Raw genomic sequence first — 14,905 nt, forward strand, 5'->3', positions numbered from 1 at the left:
ACCCACCTGTCTTGGCCTCCCAAAGTGTTGGGATTACAGGCGTGAGCCACTGTGCCCAGCAAGGATCTCCTTTTTTTCCTTTTTTCTTTTCTTTCTTTCTTTTTTTTTTTTCTGAGATAGAATCTCTGTCGCTCAGGCTGGAATGCAGTGGAGTGGCTCACTGAAGCCTTGAACTCCTGGGCTCAGGTGACTCTCCCATCTCAGCTTTCTGAGTAGCTGAGACTACAGGTGCACGCCACGGTGCCCAGCTAGTTTAAGGATCTTAACTGGCTTTTATCTATGATTCCACAATCAGGCAACACTTCTTTCTATAAAATAGAATGAGGCTGGGCGTGGTGGCTCACGCCTGTAATCCCAACACTTTGGGAGGCTGAGGCAGGTGGATCTCTTGAGGCCAGGAGTTCAAGACCAGCCTGGCCAACATGGTGAAACCCCGTCTCTACTAAAAAATGCAAAAATTAGCTAGGTGTGGTGGAACATGCCTGTAATCCTAGCTACTCCAGAGGCTGAGGCACAAGAATCTCTTAAACCCGGAAGGTGGAGGTTGCAATAAGCTGACATTGCGCCACTGCACTCCAGCTTGGGCAACAGAGTGAGGCTCTGTTTCAAAAAAATAAAATAAAATAAAATACAGTGAGTGTTCTGATGAACTGAGCAGAGCAGTTTGGCTGCGTAGGCAGAAAAGGGTTGAGGAAAGCAGAAACAGTGAACAAAAGGGGATTGGTTCTTTCAAAAGTATGTTCTTTGTAGAGGTTAAAGCAGAGGGAATTTCTCTATCATGTTGTCTAAAATTGACTTGTTTGGAGATTTGGCTATTATCTCTCTCTCTCCTTATTTCTTTTCTTTTTCTTTCTTTCTTTTTTTTTGAGATGGAGTTTTGCTCTTGTTGCCCAGGCTGGAGTGCAATGGCATGATCTTCACTCACTGCAACCTCTGCCTCCTGGGTTCAAGCAATTCTCCTGCCTCAGCCTCCCAAGTAGCTGGGATTACAGGTATGCGCCACCACGCCGGGCTGATTTTGTATTTTTAGTAGAGATGGAGTTTCTTCATGTTGGTCAGGCTGGTCTTGAACTTCTGACCTCTAGTGATCCGCCTGCCTCGCCCTCACAAAGTCCTGGGGTTACAGGCATGAGCCACTGCACTCGGCCTCTCTCTCCTGATTTCTCGGAAGATTAGATAAATAATTTAGTTGCAGCTTTGTGGAATGGCACTTCAGCACAAGTAACTCAAGTTTGGTTTGGTCTTTTGGGCCTAGTACAGGAGTTCTACCCAAACCAATGGCCTGCTATAAATATGATTTAATACTCAGGTGACCCACCTGGCCTATTGTTTATAGGCAAATAGTAGCCGGGTGCTGTGGCTCACACCTGTAATCCCAAAACTTTGGGAGGCCAGGGCAGGCGGGTCACCAGAGGTCAGGAGTTAGAGAACAGCCTGGGCAACATGGCAAAACCCCATCTCCACAAACATTGCAAAAAAAAAGAAAAATTAGCTGGGTGTGGTTGGGTTGCACACACCTGTAGTCCCAGCTACTCAGGGGGTTGAGGCAGGAGGATCACTTGAGCCCAGAAGGTCAAGGCTGTAGTGACATATGATCTCAGCATTGCAGTCCAGCCTGGGTGACAGAGTGAGACCCTGTCTCAATAAAAAGCAAACAAAAAGAAATAGTTTAAAGTTTTCTCAGTTTTAATTTCTAATATCATAAACATAGATAGATATAACTCATAGTTAAAGTCTCCCTTAGGCTGGGCAAGGTGGCTCACAACTGTAATCCAAGCACTTTGGGAGGCCCAATCAGGAGGATCACTTGCACCCAGAAGTTTAAGACCAGCCTTGGCAACAGAGGGAAACCCCATCTCTACCAAAAAAAAAAAAAAAAAATTGGTGGGCATGGTGGTACATGCCTGTAGTCCCAGCTACTCGGGAGACCGAGGCACAAGAGGATTGCTTGAGCTGGAGAGTTTTAGCCTGCAGTGAGCCATGATTATATTACTGCCCTCTAGCCTGGGCAACAGAGCAAGACCCTATCTCAAAATAACTAACTAAATAAAAAGTCTCGGCTGGGCAAGGTGGCCCATGCCTGTAATCCCAGCACTTTGGAAGGCCAAGGCAGGTGGATCACTTGAGGCTGGGAGTTCAAGACCAGACTGGCCAACATAGAGAAACCCTGTCTCTACTAAAAATACAAAAAATTAGCCAGGCGTGGTGGCGGGCGCCTGTAGTCCCAGTTACTAGGGAGGCTGAGGCAGGAGAATGGCATGAACCCAGGAGGTGGAACTTGCAGTGAGCCGAGATTGCACCACTGTACTCCATCCAGCCTGGGCGACAGAGCGAGACTCCATCTCAAAAAAAAAAAAAAATTATCTGGGTGTGGTAGCATCTGCCTGTAAATCCCAGCTACTCGGGAAGGCTGAGACATGAGAATCGATTGAACCTGGGAGGTGGAGGCTGCAGTGTGCCATGATCATGCCACTAAACTCTAACCTGGGCGACATAGTGAGGCCAGACACGGTGGCTCACGCCTGTAATCCCAGCACTTTGGGAGGCCAAGGCAGGTGGATCATCTGAGGTCAGGAGATCAAGACCAGCCTGACCAACATGGTGAAACCCCGTCTCTACTAAAAATACAAAAATTAGCTGGGTGTGGTGGTGGGCACCTGTAATTCCAGCTACTTGGGAGGCTGAGGCAGGAGAATCACTTGAACCCAGGAGGTGGAGTTTGCAATGAGCCAAAAATCATGCCATTGCACTCCAGCCTGGGTAGCAGAGCAAGACTCCGTCTCAAAAAGAAAGAAAGAAAGAAAGAAAGAAAGAAAGAGGTTAAATTTATTTTAATAGGATATTTCACTTGTATATAAAAGATGATCATTTCAACATAAAAATTAATGTTTAAAATATTAGTTTAGGTTATTTTTTCCATACGAAATATTTGACATTGGTGTATATTTTACACTTACAGCACATCTCAATTTGAACTAGCCACATTTCTTTTATTTTTATTTTTATTTTTTTTAGATGGAGTTTCGCTCTGTCGCCCAGGCTGGAGTGCAGTGGCACGATCTCGGCTCACTGCAACCTCAGCCTTCCTGGTTCAAGCGATTTTCCGGCTTAGCCTCCCAAGTAGCTGGGACTATAGGGGCACCCACGCCCGGCTAATTTTTTGTATTTAAGTAGAGATGGGGTTTCACCGTGTTGCCCAGGCTGGTCGCGAACTCCTGAGCTCAGGCAATCCGCCCGCCTTGGCCTCCCAAAGTGCTGGGATTACAGGCGTGAGCCACAGCGCCTGGCCCTTTTTTTTTTTTTGAGACGGAGTCTCGCTCTGTCGCCCAGGCTGGAGTGCAGTGGCGCGATCTCGGCTCACTGCAACCTCCGCCTCCCAGGTTCAAGCGATTCTCCTGCCTCGGCCTCCTGAGTAGCTGGGATTACAGGCACCCGCCACCACGCCCGGCTAATTTTTGTATTTTTAGTAGAGACGGGGTTTTACCATGTTGGTCAGGCTGGTCTCGAACTCCTGACCTCGTTCGTATTCTGTCCACCTCGGCCTCCCAAAGTGCTGGGATTACAGGCATGAGCCACCGCGCTCCGCGGACTAGCCACATTTCAAGTGCTCAGTAGCCATGTGTAAACTGGTGACTATCATATTTGACAACACATCTCTAAAATGCACCCCTTGTAAAAGTAGGACTTTGTCTTGTTCATGGCCAAATTCTCAGTGCCTAGAATAGGCCTTGGCACATAGGTGTTTAGTTGGTGTTTAATTAGTGAATGATGACCTTCCGTTTCCTTGGCACCATTTCCTGCGACCAGTCCCTATCTCAGGTCTCCGAGAACAGTCTCTAACCTGGCAACCCTCAGATATAATAAGGACAGTTAGCGCCATCTGCTGGAAGATGGAGCATCACCTGCCTCTGAGAATCAAGCTCATCTATCCAAGGCTGATGGGGCCTGAAATGATATTCCTTACCTTAACCTTGGATCCCCAGCTTTCCAAAGGTTTTTCTCTGCTCTTATGTCCTAGCATTACCAAGACAATGAAAAACAACAACACTGTGCCAGGCTCCCTTTTGTATGGTCCACACCTGAGTTCTGGAAATGGCTGGCTGAAAGTATTTTGCAAGCCCATTCATTCTCTGCCCAGCCTTTTTTTTTTTCTTCCTTCCTTCTTTCTTCTTTCTTTTCCTCCCTCCCTCCTTCCCTCCTACCTTCCTTCCCTCCCTCCTTCCTTCCTTCTCTCTCTTTCTTTCCAGAGACCCATAAAGACTGCCCACAGCCTTCAAGGTAAGAACTCCTGCCCTCGGAGGATGTATGCATAAACTTGTGGTAAATGGGTCAGGCGTGGCAGCTCACATTTGTAATCCCAGGACTTTGGGAGGCCGAGGCAGGCGGACCACAAGGTCAGGAGTTTGAGACCAGCCTGGCCAACATGGTGAAACCCCGTCTAGCTCTTTTTTTTTTTTTTTTTTTTTTTTTTTGAGACGGAGTCTCGCTTTGTTGCCAGGCTGCAGCACAGTGATGTGATCTCGGCTCACTGCAACCTTCACCTCCCGGGTTCAAGCGATTCTCTTGCCTCAGCCTCCCGAGTAGCTGGGATTAAAGTTGCATGCCACCACGCTCAGCTAATTTTTGTATTTTTAGTAGAGAAGAGGTTTCACCATGTTGGCCAGGATGGTCTCAATCTCCTGACCTCATGATCCGCCCGCCTCGGCCTCCCAAAGTGCTGGGATTACAGGCGTGAGCCACCATGCCCAGCCAGGGGAAACCCTGTCTCTACTAAAAATACAAAAAATAGCCGGGCGTGGTGGTATGCATCTGTAATCCCAGCTTCTCGGGAGGCTGAGGCAGGAGAATCCCTTGAACCCGGGAGGGGGAGGTTGCAGTGAGCTGAGATCGAGCCATTGCACTTCAGCCTGGGCGACGAGAGCGAGACTCCGTCTCAAAAAAAAAAAAAAAGAAAGAAAAGAAACTGAGTGGAAAGGTAAGAAAACTGAATGGAAAAATAGAAAGATTGAATAACTTGCTCAAAGCCACACAGCTGATGAGTGGTCATAGAATCCTTCTGCCAAATTGTATATAGATCTAGTTTCAGCTTTATGATTTTTTTTATTTAACAAATATTTTGCTGGGTACAGTGGCTCATGCCTGTAATCCCAGCACTTTGGGAGGGTGAGGCAGGAGGATTGCTTGATCCCAGGAGTTTGAGGCCAGGCTGGGCAACATAGTGAGACCCTGTCTCTAAAAAAAATAAATAAATATAGGCCTGGCACGGTGGCTCACACCTGTAATCCCAATGCTTTGTGAGGCCAAGGTGGGTGGATCACCTGAGGCCAGGAGTTTGAGACCAGCCTAGCCAACATTGTGAAACCCCGTCTCTCCTAAAAATACAAAAGTTAGCAAGGCATGATGACCTGTAGTCCCAGCTACTCGGGAGGCTGAGGCAGGAGAATCACTTGAACCCAGGAGGCAGAGGCTGCCGTGAGCCAAGATCGCGCCACAGCACTCAAACCTGGGCACCACAGAGCAAGACTCTGTCTCAAAAGAAAAAACAAACAAATATATATATATATAAAATAAAAAACTATTATTTACTGAACACTTTTCTCACAGAAACATACAGCAAAGGTTCTGCTCTCATAGAGCTTTTGTTTGTTTGTTTGTTTGTTTGTTTGTTTGTTTTTTTGAGACGGAGTCTCGCTCTGTCGCCCAGGCTGGAGTGCAGTGTAAACCCAGCACCACTACGGGAGGCAGAGGTGGGTGGATCACTTGAGGTCAGGAGTTCGAGACCAGCCTGGCCAACATGATGAAATCTCATCTCTACTAAAAACACACACAAAAAATTAGTTGGGCGTCGTGGCAGGCGCCTGTAATCCCAGCTACTCAGGAGGCCGAGGCAGGAGAATTGTTTGAACCCGGGAGGCAGAGTTTGTAGTGAGCTGAAATTGCGCCATTGCACTCCAGTCTGGGCCACAGAGCAAGACTATGTCTCAAAAAAAATAATAAAATAAAATAAAATAGGCCAGGCACAGTGGCTCACGCCTGTAATCCAAGCACTTTGGGAGGCTGAGGTGGGCAGATCACCTGAGGTCAGGAGTTTGAGACCAGACTCAGCATGGAGAAACCCCATCTCTACTAAAAATACAAAATTAGCTAGGCATGGTGGTGCATGCCTGTAATCCCAGCTACTCGGGAGGCTGAGGCAGGAGAATTGCTTGAACCTGGGAGGCGGAGGTTGCGGTGAGCTGAGATTGCGCCATTGCACTCCAGCCTGGGCAACAAAAGCGAAACTCTGTCTCAAAAAAAAAATAATAATAATAAAATAAAATAGTTCTTTGGGAGGCTGAGGTGGGAAGATTGCTTGAGCACAGGAGTTCAAGACTGCAGTGGGCCGTGATCGCCCCACTGTACTCCAGCCTGGGCCACCAAACAAGATCTGTCCAAAAAAACAAAACAAAACAAAAAGCCAGGCATGGTGGCTCATGCCTGTAATCACAACACATTGGGAGGCCGAGGTGGGTGGATCACCTGAGGTCAGGAGTTCAAGACCAGTCTAGCCATCATAGGGAAACCCTGTCTCTACTAAAAATACAAAAAATTGGCCAGGCGTAGTGGCTCATGCCTGTAATCTCAGCACTTTGGGAGGCTGAGGCGGGAGAATCACCTGAGGTTGTGAATTCGAGACCAGCTTGGCCAACATGGTGAAACCCCATCTCTATTAAAAATACAAAAATTGGCCGGGCGCGGTGGCTCACGCCTGTAATCCCAGCACTTTGGGAGGCCGAGGCGGGTAGATCACGAGGTCAGGAGATCGAGACCATCGTGGCTAACACAGCGAAACCCTGTCTCTACTAAAAATACAAAAAAATTAGCCGGGCGTGGTGGCGGGCGCCTGTAGTCCCAGCTACTCGGGAGACTGAGGCAGGACAATGGCGTGAACCTGGAAGGCGGAGCTTGCAGTGAGCGGAGCTTGCACCACTGTACCTCCAGCCTGGGCAACAGAACGAGACTCCATCTCAAAAAAAAAAAAAAAAAAATACAAAAATTAGCTGGGTGTGGTGGTGCATGCCTGTAATCCCAGCTACTCGGGAGGCTGAGGCAGGAGAACTGCTTGAACCCGGGAGGTGGAGGTTGCAGTGAGCTGAGATCGCACCACAAGACTCCAGCCTGGGCGACAGAGTGAGACTCCGTCTCAAAGAAAAACCAAAAAAAAAAAAAAAAAAATTAGCTGGATGTGGCAGCTTGTACCTGTACCTGTAATCTCAGCTACTAGGGAGGCTGAGGCAGGAGAGTCACTTGAAACCAGGAGGCAGAGGTTGCAGTGAGCTGAGATCACGCCACTGCACTGCAGTCTGGATGACAGAGTGAGACTCTGTCTCAAAAAAAAAAAAAAAATATATATATATATATATATATATACACACACACACATATACAAACACACATACATACACACACACACACACACATATAAATGTAGTGAGTGACTGATACTGCCAATAAATAAAAGGAAAAACAGAAGGATTAGTGATGGATGTGTGTGTTTGTGGATGAGAGCTCAGAGCCTCAAAAGCCTCCAGGAGTCCACAAACTGGCAGCCAGACCCAACTGGACGGGCAGAAGGTAAGGAACCAATGTTGACAGTCTAGGCAAATCTATTGGGCGTGGACTGCTCTGTACTCACAAGTGCAGGCCTAGCTTCTCAACTGAGTTTGGAACTACCTTTCTTTCTTTCTTTCTTTCTTTTTTTTTTTAGAAACAGGGTTGGCCGGGCACAGTGGCTCACGGCTGTAATCCCAGTACTTTGGGAGGCCAAGGCGGGTGGGTCACCTGAGGTCAGGAGTTCAAGACCATCCTGGCCAACATGACGAAACTCCGTTTCTACTAAAAATACAAAAATTAACCGGGCGTGATTTGGGAGGGATGGCGCCTGTAATCCCAGCTACTGGGGAGGCTGAGGCGGGAGAATTGCTTGAAGCCGGGACCCAGAGGTTGCAGTGAGCCCATTGCACTCCAGCCTGGGTGACAAGAGCAAGACTCCGTCTCAAAAAAACAAAAAAGAAAGAGCGGTGGCTCACGCCTGTAATCCCAGCACTTTGGGAGGCTGAGGCGGGTGGATCACAAGGTCAGGAGTTCAAGATCAGCCTGGCTAAGATGGTGAAACCCTGTCTCCACTAAAAATACAAAAAAATTAGCCTGGCACAGTGACAGGAGCCTGTAATCCCAGCTACTCGGGAGGCTGAAGCAGGAGAATTGCTTGAACCTGCGGAGGCGGAGGTTGCAGTGAGCCAAGATCACACCAGTGCACTCCAGCCTGGGTGACAGAATAAGACTCCATAAAAAAGAAAGAAAGAAAGAAAGAAAAGAAAGAAAGGAAGGAAGGAAGGAAGGAAAGAAAGAGAGAGAGAGGGAGAAAGAAAGAAAGGAAAGAAAGAGAGAGAGGGAGAAAGAAAGAAAGAAAGAAAGAAAGACAGACAGACAGAAAGACAGACAGACAGACAGACAGACAGGGTTTTGGCCAGGCAAGGTGGCTCATGCATGAAATCCCAACACTTTGGGAGGCCAAGGCGGGCAGATCGCCTGAGCTCAGGAGTTAGAAACCAGCTTGGGCAACATAGCAAAACCCTATCTCGACAAAAATTACAAAAATTAGCAAGGGGTGTTTCGGAGTCTACTCTGGCTCAGGAGGCTGCCTGTAAAAAAACAAAACAAACAAACAAAAAAATTAGCCGAGCGTGGTGGCATGTGCCTATAGTTCTAGCTGCTTGGGAGGGTAAGGTGGGAGGATTGCATAAGCCTGGGAGGTTGAGGCTACGGTGAGCCGTGATTGAGCCATTGCACTCCAGCCTAGGTGACAGAGTGAGACTCTGTCTCAAAAATAAATAAATACATAAATAAGAAACTCGGTCTCTGTCACCCAGGCTTGAGTGCAATGGCATGTTCACAGCTCACAGCAGACTCAACCTCTTGGGCTCAAAGGATCCTCTCAGCTCAGCCTCTTGAGTAGCTGGGACTACAGATGCATGCCACCATGTCTGGCTAATTTTTTTTTCTTTTTTTTTTTCTTTTTTTTGTTTTATAGATAAGGTCTTGCTATGTTGCCCTGGCTGGTCCTGAACTCCTGGCTTCAAGCAAAGCAATTCTCCCACCTAGATCTCCCCAAGCGCTGGAATTACTGGCGCAAGGCACCATACCCAGCCAGAAGCTGCCATTTCTTTTCCACTGTCTCTTGTAGGATGATTTGAAGTAGCTCTAAGCAGGTGGCAGAACAGGTGAGTCTCTCAAGGCTTTCCTAGCCCAACCCCTCAGGCTCTAGAGGGCAGTGCAAGTCAAGGTGGCCAAGGGTGGGCCCAGGGCTCACAGCCAGTTGAGACAGAACCACACTGGAATTTCTCTGACCTTAAGCACATTGCAGGGGCTCCTAGTACTGCAGAACTTTCAGGGACTCTTTTAAATTGCAGCAAGATGGTGTGTGTAGAGGGTGTGTTTCTGGAAAAATTGTCTATAGCTTTTTCAGATAATGGAGATAAGGAAGGTTGGAGACCCTACCATAAGTTATGAAATCCATGGTATCCCCTTCCCAGGCTTGGTCTCGAGACAGGCTCCACACTGCCTTCCTAAATGTAGTCTGGCAGCCCATGATCTCCCTGGGGCATGCCATGGAGTACTCAGCTGCCCCCATCCAGGACTCTGTGTGTCCAATTAGGGGGGATGGCAGGAAACAAGATTTTCTCCGGTCCTTGGGGACTGCTGGGAGAGCCAGCAGCTTGGAACAGCTTCCTGCAGCTGCTGGGCACAGGGAGCCAAAGAATGCCTGTGCTTCCCTGGATTTCCTGGGACCCATGTCCTGCTGCTGAAGTCACTGGGCCCCACCAGGTCCCACCACGTCCCACCATGGGCCTCATTATGGGCACCTTTTATTTCATTATGAAAGGAATCAGGAATGAGATGACCTTTGTGTGGGGTAATGCAAGGCCCAGCAGGAGGCTGCCCAGATGGCTCTCTTGTCAGTTCCCCTATCTTTTTCCCTGTGCTCCCCCTGCTTGACCCATACTCCAGATCATTCTGCTCAGAGTCAGGCAAGTTCCAGCAAAGTCTAGGATGCCTGGTCAAGGCCTGCTGGGACAATCACCTCTGCACCATTCTTGTCCATCTGACCAGGCTTGGACATGTCCTGCTACTGTGAACTCTTCCTGGGAGTTCACCAAGCCAGTAGGAAATTCAGCTGCTCCCCTCTCCAAAGACTCCACTACAGTGATCCCTCCTCCATGTGGCCTTCTCAGACCAGGCCCTCACACCTCCTTGTTTCCTGGGTGCAGCTTTTGCTACCCAAGAGCAGAAACACATGCTTCTCAGCTGCCCTGCCTATGACTTCTATTTCTCAGCTTTTTGCCTTCTTGAATGTCTAGGAATGGAGTAGGTGCTCAATAAAGGGCTTTATGATTTGATTTGGCTACTTCCCTGCCCTCCTCCCAATTCCTTACCCTGATTACAAATAACGACTGAAGTGGGCTTAGACTAAACCCCAGAACTGCAGAAGACCCTATAATCAGGCCACCCTGAGAATATCTTTGTTCATCCAATGGGCCCTAGGCCTTTTTGCTGCTTTTTTTTTTTTTTTTTTTTTTTTTGAGAGGAAGTCTCGCTCTGTTTGTTGCCCAGGCTGGAGTGCAGTGGTGTTATTTTGGCTCACTGCAACCTCCACCTCCCGGGTTCAAGCGATTCTCTTGTCTCACCCTCCCAAGTAGCTGGGATCACAGGTGCACGCCACTACGCCCGGCTAATTTTTGTATTTTTAGTAGAGACGGGGTTTCACCATGTTGCTCAGGCTGGTCTTGAACTCCCGACCTCAGGTGATCCACCTGCCTTGGCCTCCCAAAGTGCTGGGATTACAGGCGTGAGCCACTGCACCCAGCCTTTTTGCTGCTTTTTTAAGGGGGTGAGCCAACCTGGAGGCCTCTGCCTTTTCTTCCTTACTGATGTTGCCCTGCAACCTCTTCTCTCTGTCTCTGGATCCTGACTACTCCCATAATTCAACAGTGTCAAGACTCCACCAAGGTAAGTTCAAAGTAGCTGCTGGCCACATGCCCAAGGTGGGAGAGGGACAGAAACCTAGCCTTGTTCTTCCTGGACTGGCCTGGAAGCCCCTTACATGGCTCCAAGGCCTCTGTGTCCTGGGCCCTAGGGTTGGATAGGTCCTGGTAACTATAGTTTTGATGGAATTGTATCCATTCATTGACTCATTCAGCAAGCATTAGTGGAATTCTTATTCTGGGCCAGGCCCAGTAAAGCTTACAAAGATAAGCACAGATCCATAGCTTGGCCACTTACTGGCTATGGGACTTTTAGTAAGTGACTTAACCTTTGGGCCTCAGTTTTCTCATCTGTAACGTGGGGCCAATAATAACTGTGACAGAGGGTTGCTGGAAGGCATGGTGAGATATCGTGTGCCAAAGATATAGGACAGCGCTCAGTGATGGTAACTTATTATCAAGGGCAATCGTTGCCCTCTAGAAGCTTGAGGTTTCCTAGACAATGAGGAGTCAGATGTCAGGAAGGCTTGGGGGTGTTGTTCTTGAGTGGGGTGGGCAAAACTTGGGTAGGTGGAAGAGGAACCTTCACAAGTGAGAGTATCTATAGGGGGTCGAGGAGAGAGGAGGAGACTGGTAAGTCTTGACCAACTCCTCCTCCATGTGGCCTTCTCACATGGAGGTCCCTGTTGCTTAGGGTAGGGTGAGGGTGGGGCTTAATTTATTCTGCAGGAGGCTGGACATCCTTGCATGTCCTTGAAAGTGTGTGGGCTTGTGGAATTTGGGCTCAAAATTGCCAATGGGACTCTGTGGAAGGTCTTTCCAGAAAGCTACAGGTCTCCAGCACAGACTAAAATATCCAAGAGGCCTATTTTTCTTCTTTTTTCTTTTCTTTTTTTTTTTTTTTTGAGACAGAGTTTCACTCTTGTTGCCTAGCCTGGAGTGCAATGGCACAATCTAGGCTCACTGCAACCTCCGCCCCCCGGGGTCAAGCAATCCTCCCTCAGCCTACGGAGTAGCTGGGATTACAGGCACATGCCACCATGCCCAGCTAATTTTTTGTATTTTTAATTAATTAATTTTTTTTTTGAGACAGAGTTTTGCTCTTGTTGCCCAGGCTGAAGTGCAAATCTTGGCTCACCGCAACCTCTGCCTCCTGGGTTCAAGCGATTCTTCCACCTCAGCCTCCAGAGTAGCTGGGATTACAGACATGTGCCACCACGCCTGGCTAATTTTGTATTTTTCAGTAGAGACAAGGTTTCTCCATGTTGGTCATGCTGGTCTCGAACTCCCAACCTCAGGTGATCCACCAGCCTTGGCCTCCCAAAGTGCTGGGATTACAGGTGTGAGCCACCACACCTGGCCAATTTTTTGTATTTTTAGTAGATATGGGGCTTCACCATGTTGGCCAGGCTGGTCTCGAACTCCTGACCTCAGGTGATCCACCTGCCTCAGCCTCCCAAAGTGTTGGGGTTACAGGCAGGAGCCACCATGCCCGGCAATAGGCCTAATTTTCTTTTTTCCTTTTCTTTCTTTCTTTTTTTTTTTTTTTTGAGGCAGAGTCTCGCTTTGTCACCTAGGCTGGAGTGCAATGGTGTGATCTCAGCTCACTGCAACATCCACCTCCCAGGTTCAAGCGATTCTCCTGCCTCAGCCTCCTGAGTAGCTGGGACTACAGGTGCCGGTCACCATGCCCGGCTAATTTTTGCATTTTTAGTAGAGATGGGGTTTCATCTTGTTGGTCAGGCTGGTCTCAAACTCCTGACCTCAGGTGACCCATCCGCCTGGGCCTCCCAAAGTGCTGGGATTACAGGTGTGAGCCACCGCGACTGGCTAGAGGCCTAATTTTCAATCAAAATTTCATTCATGGCCGGGCGCAATGGCTCACACCTGTAATCCCAAAACTTTGGCCGGTGGGCAGATCACAAGGTCAGGAGTTCGAGACTAGCCTGGCCAATATGATGAAACCCCGTCTCTACTAAAAATACAAAAATTAGCTGGGCATGGTAGCGGGTGCCTATAGTCCCAGCTACTTGGGAAACTGAGGCGAAGAACTGCTTGAACCCAGGAGGCGGATGCAGTGAGCCTAGATCGCGCCACTGCACTCCAGCCTGGGCGACAGAACGAAACTCCGTTTCAAAAAAGAAAGATGTGGAAGTGGAGAGGCATGGGGAGAAGTGGAGGGTGAAGAAGCAGGAAGAGGTGAGGTAAAGTGGAGGGGATAGGACCAGGAGGCTGGTCAGGGGGCACGTGAGGGATCCTTGTCCTCCAGCAGCTGGAAGACAGGAAGAATGCTGAGCAGGGCAGGATCATAGGTAGATTTGGGTTTGGAAGTTAGCTCTGGCTGGTGCCACAGTGGACTGGATTAGCAGTGTGCTGCACGCAGAGTCTCCAGCTGAGGACAGGGCCCTGTAGCCCCTCCTTCTGCAGACCATTGTTCTTAGGAGGGAGAAGGTATTCAGACGACCAAGGCCCAAGAAGACAAGGGGGGTGCAGGGTAGAGGCTGGCACCTCAGGCCGATAGGAGGCAGGGGGACCTTGGCCCTAGAGGAGCCTGGGAACAGCAGCAGCTGTTGCTGCTGGCAAGGCAAGCGGGTAGGCAGCCCATGTCTGTGGTGGCCAGTGGGTGAGGGTCTCCAGAATTTGAGGCCAAGGACATCTGCAAGGGTGGGCAGCAAAGCCATCAAGACAGGGGAGGGGGAGTTTGTGGCAGGTCAGTCAGGGACAGTGTCCCACCTTCATCCAGCTGTCTGGGAACAGCTGCAGGAAGAGGGAGGGAGGAGGCCTGGCAGCAGCAGGTGAGGAAGCTCTCTAGTTGCTTGAGCATGGGAAAGGAGAGCTGGTGCGGGTGGGAGGGAATTGAGGGAGGGTACCCAGGAAACGGGGACGGAAGCATGTCCATGCCAAAGGGACTGCCTGGTTCTCATGCATGCAAATGCAGCTGGAATTCTTCAGGGAAAGAATGTGTGGGGGTGGGGGATTGGGAGTAGGGAGGGAACCAAGTGCTCTCCTCTTCCTTCCAGAGGTTCCCCCAAAGGCTATCCTCCTAGGCTGCTCGGCCCCACCTCAGGACTCCCCCCGACTCCTCATTCCTGGGTTGAATTTTCTCTTTCCCCACCCTCCTCTTTCCTTATTCACTCCTGTGGCTTGATCCTATTCCTAGGAAGAAAAGCAAACAGAAGGCCAGACACAGTGGCTCACCCCTGTAATCCCAGCACTTTGGGAGGCCAAGGTACGCAGATCACCTGAGGTCAGGAGATTGAGACCATCCTGTCCAACATGGCAAAACCCCCGTCTCTACTAAAAATACAAAAATTAGCTGGGTGTGGTGGTACACGCCTGTAATCCCAGATGCTCGGGAGGCTGAGGCAGGAGAATTGCTTGAACCCAGGAGGTGGAGGTTGCAGTGAGCCGAGATTGTGCCATTGCACTCCCGCCTGGGCGACAGAGTGAGACACCCTCTAAAAAAAAACCAAACAAACAGAACCTAGGATTCCTAAGGGCCCTTTGGAAAGCTCTGGTCCACAGGAGTCAGAGGGGGAAAGGATACAGAGAGAAGTCTTTGCCCAAGGCCCCAGTCAGTCAGAGGCAGGCACCAGCGCACCTGCTTGTGCACACCCAGCCCTTGGGGCCTTGACCCTGGGTAAGACCTTGACTGTGACAGCAAGTGGGCCTGGGCATCCCTGAGCTCTGCCTCCTGTGAGCTCAGTGGGGCTTACTAGAAACAAGTCTGTTCCCAGTGGTTGTAGGTGTCCTGAGGAGGCCTGAGATTTCCCACTTCTCTACCGGCCAGGGCCTCAGTGCTGCTGACCTTGAACAAATTGCTGAGAGCCCCAGGCAGCAGAGTGAGTATAGGGGGGTTTTGGGCAGAGGAAGAATAGGGG

General features: G+C 49.4%; 1 pseudogene; it reads left to right on the forward strand.

Moving 5' to 3' along the window:
• The first annotated feature begins 3,355 nt into the window (after positions 1-3,355).
• Positions 3,356-13,522, forward strand: LOC134809481 (putative uncharacterized protein FLJ38264; annotated as a pseudogene).
• Positions 13,523-14,905: the final 1,383 nt, after the last annotated feature.

This window comes from Pan troglodytes, chromosome 2 (genome assembly GCF_028858775.2).
Source record: "Pan troglodytes isolate AG18354 chromosome 2, NHGRI_mPanTro3-v2.0_pri, whole genome shotgun sequence".
NCBI lineage: Eukaryota > Metazoa > Chordata > Mammalia > Primates > Hominidae > Pan > Pan troglodytes.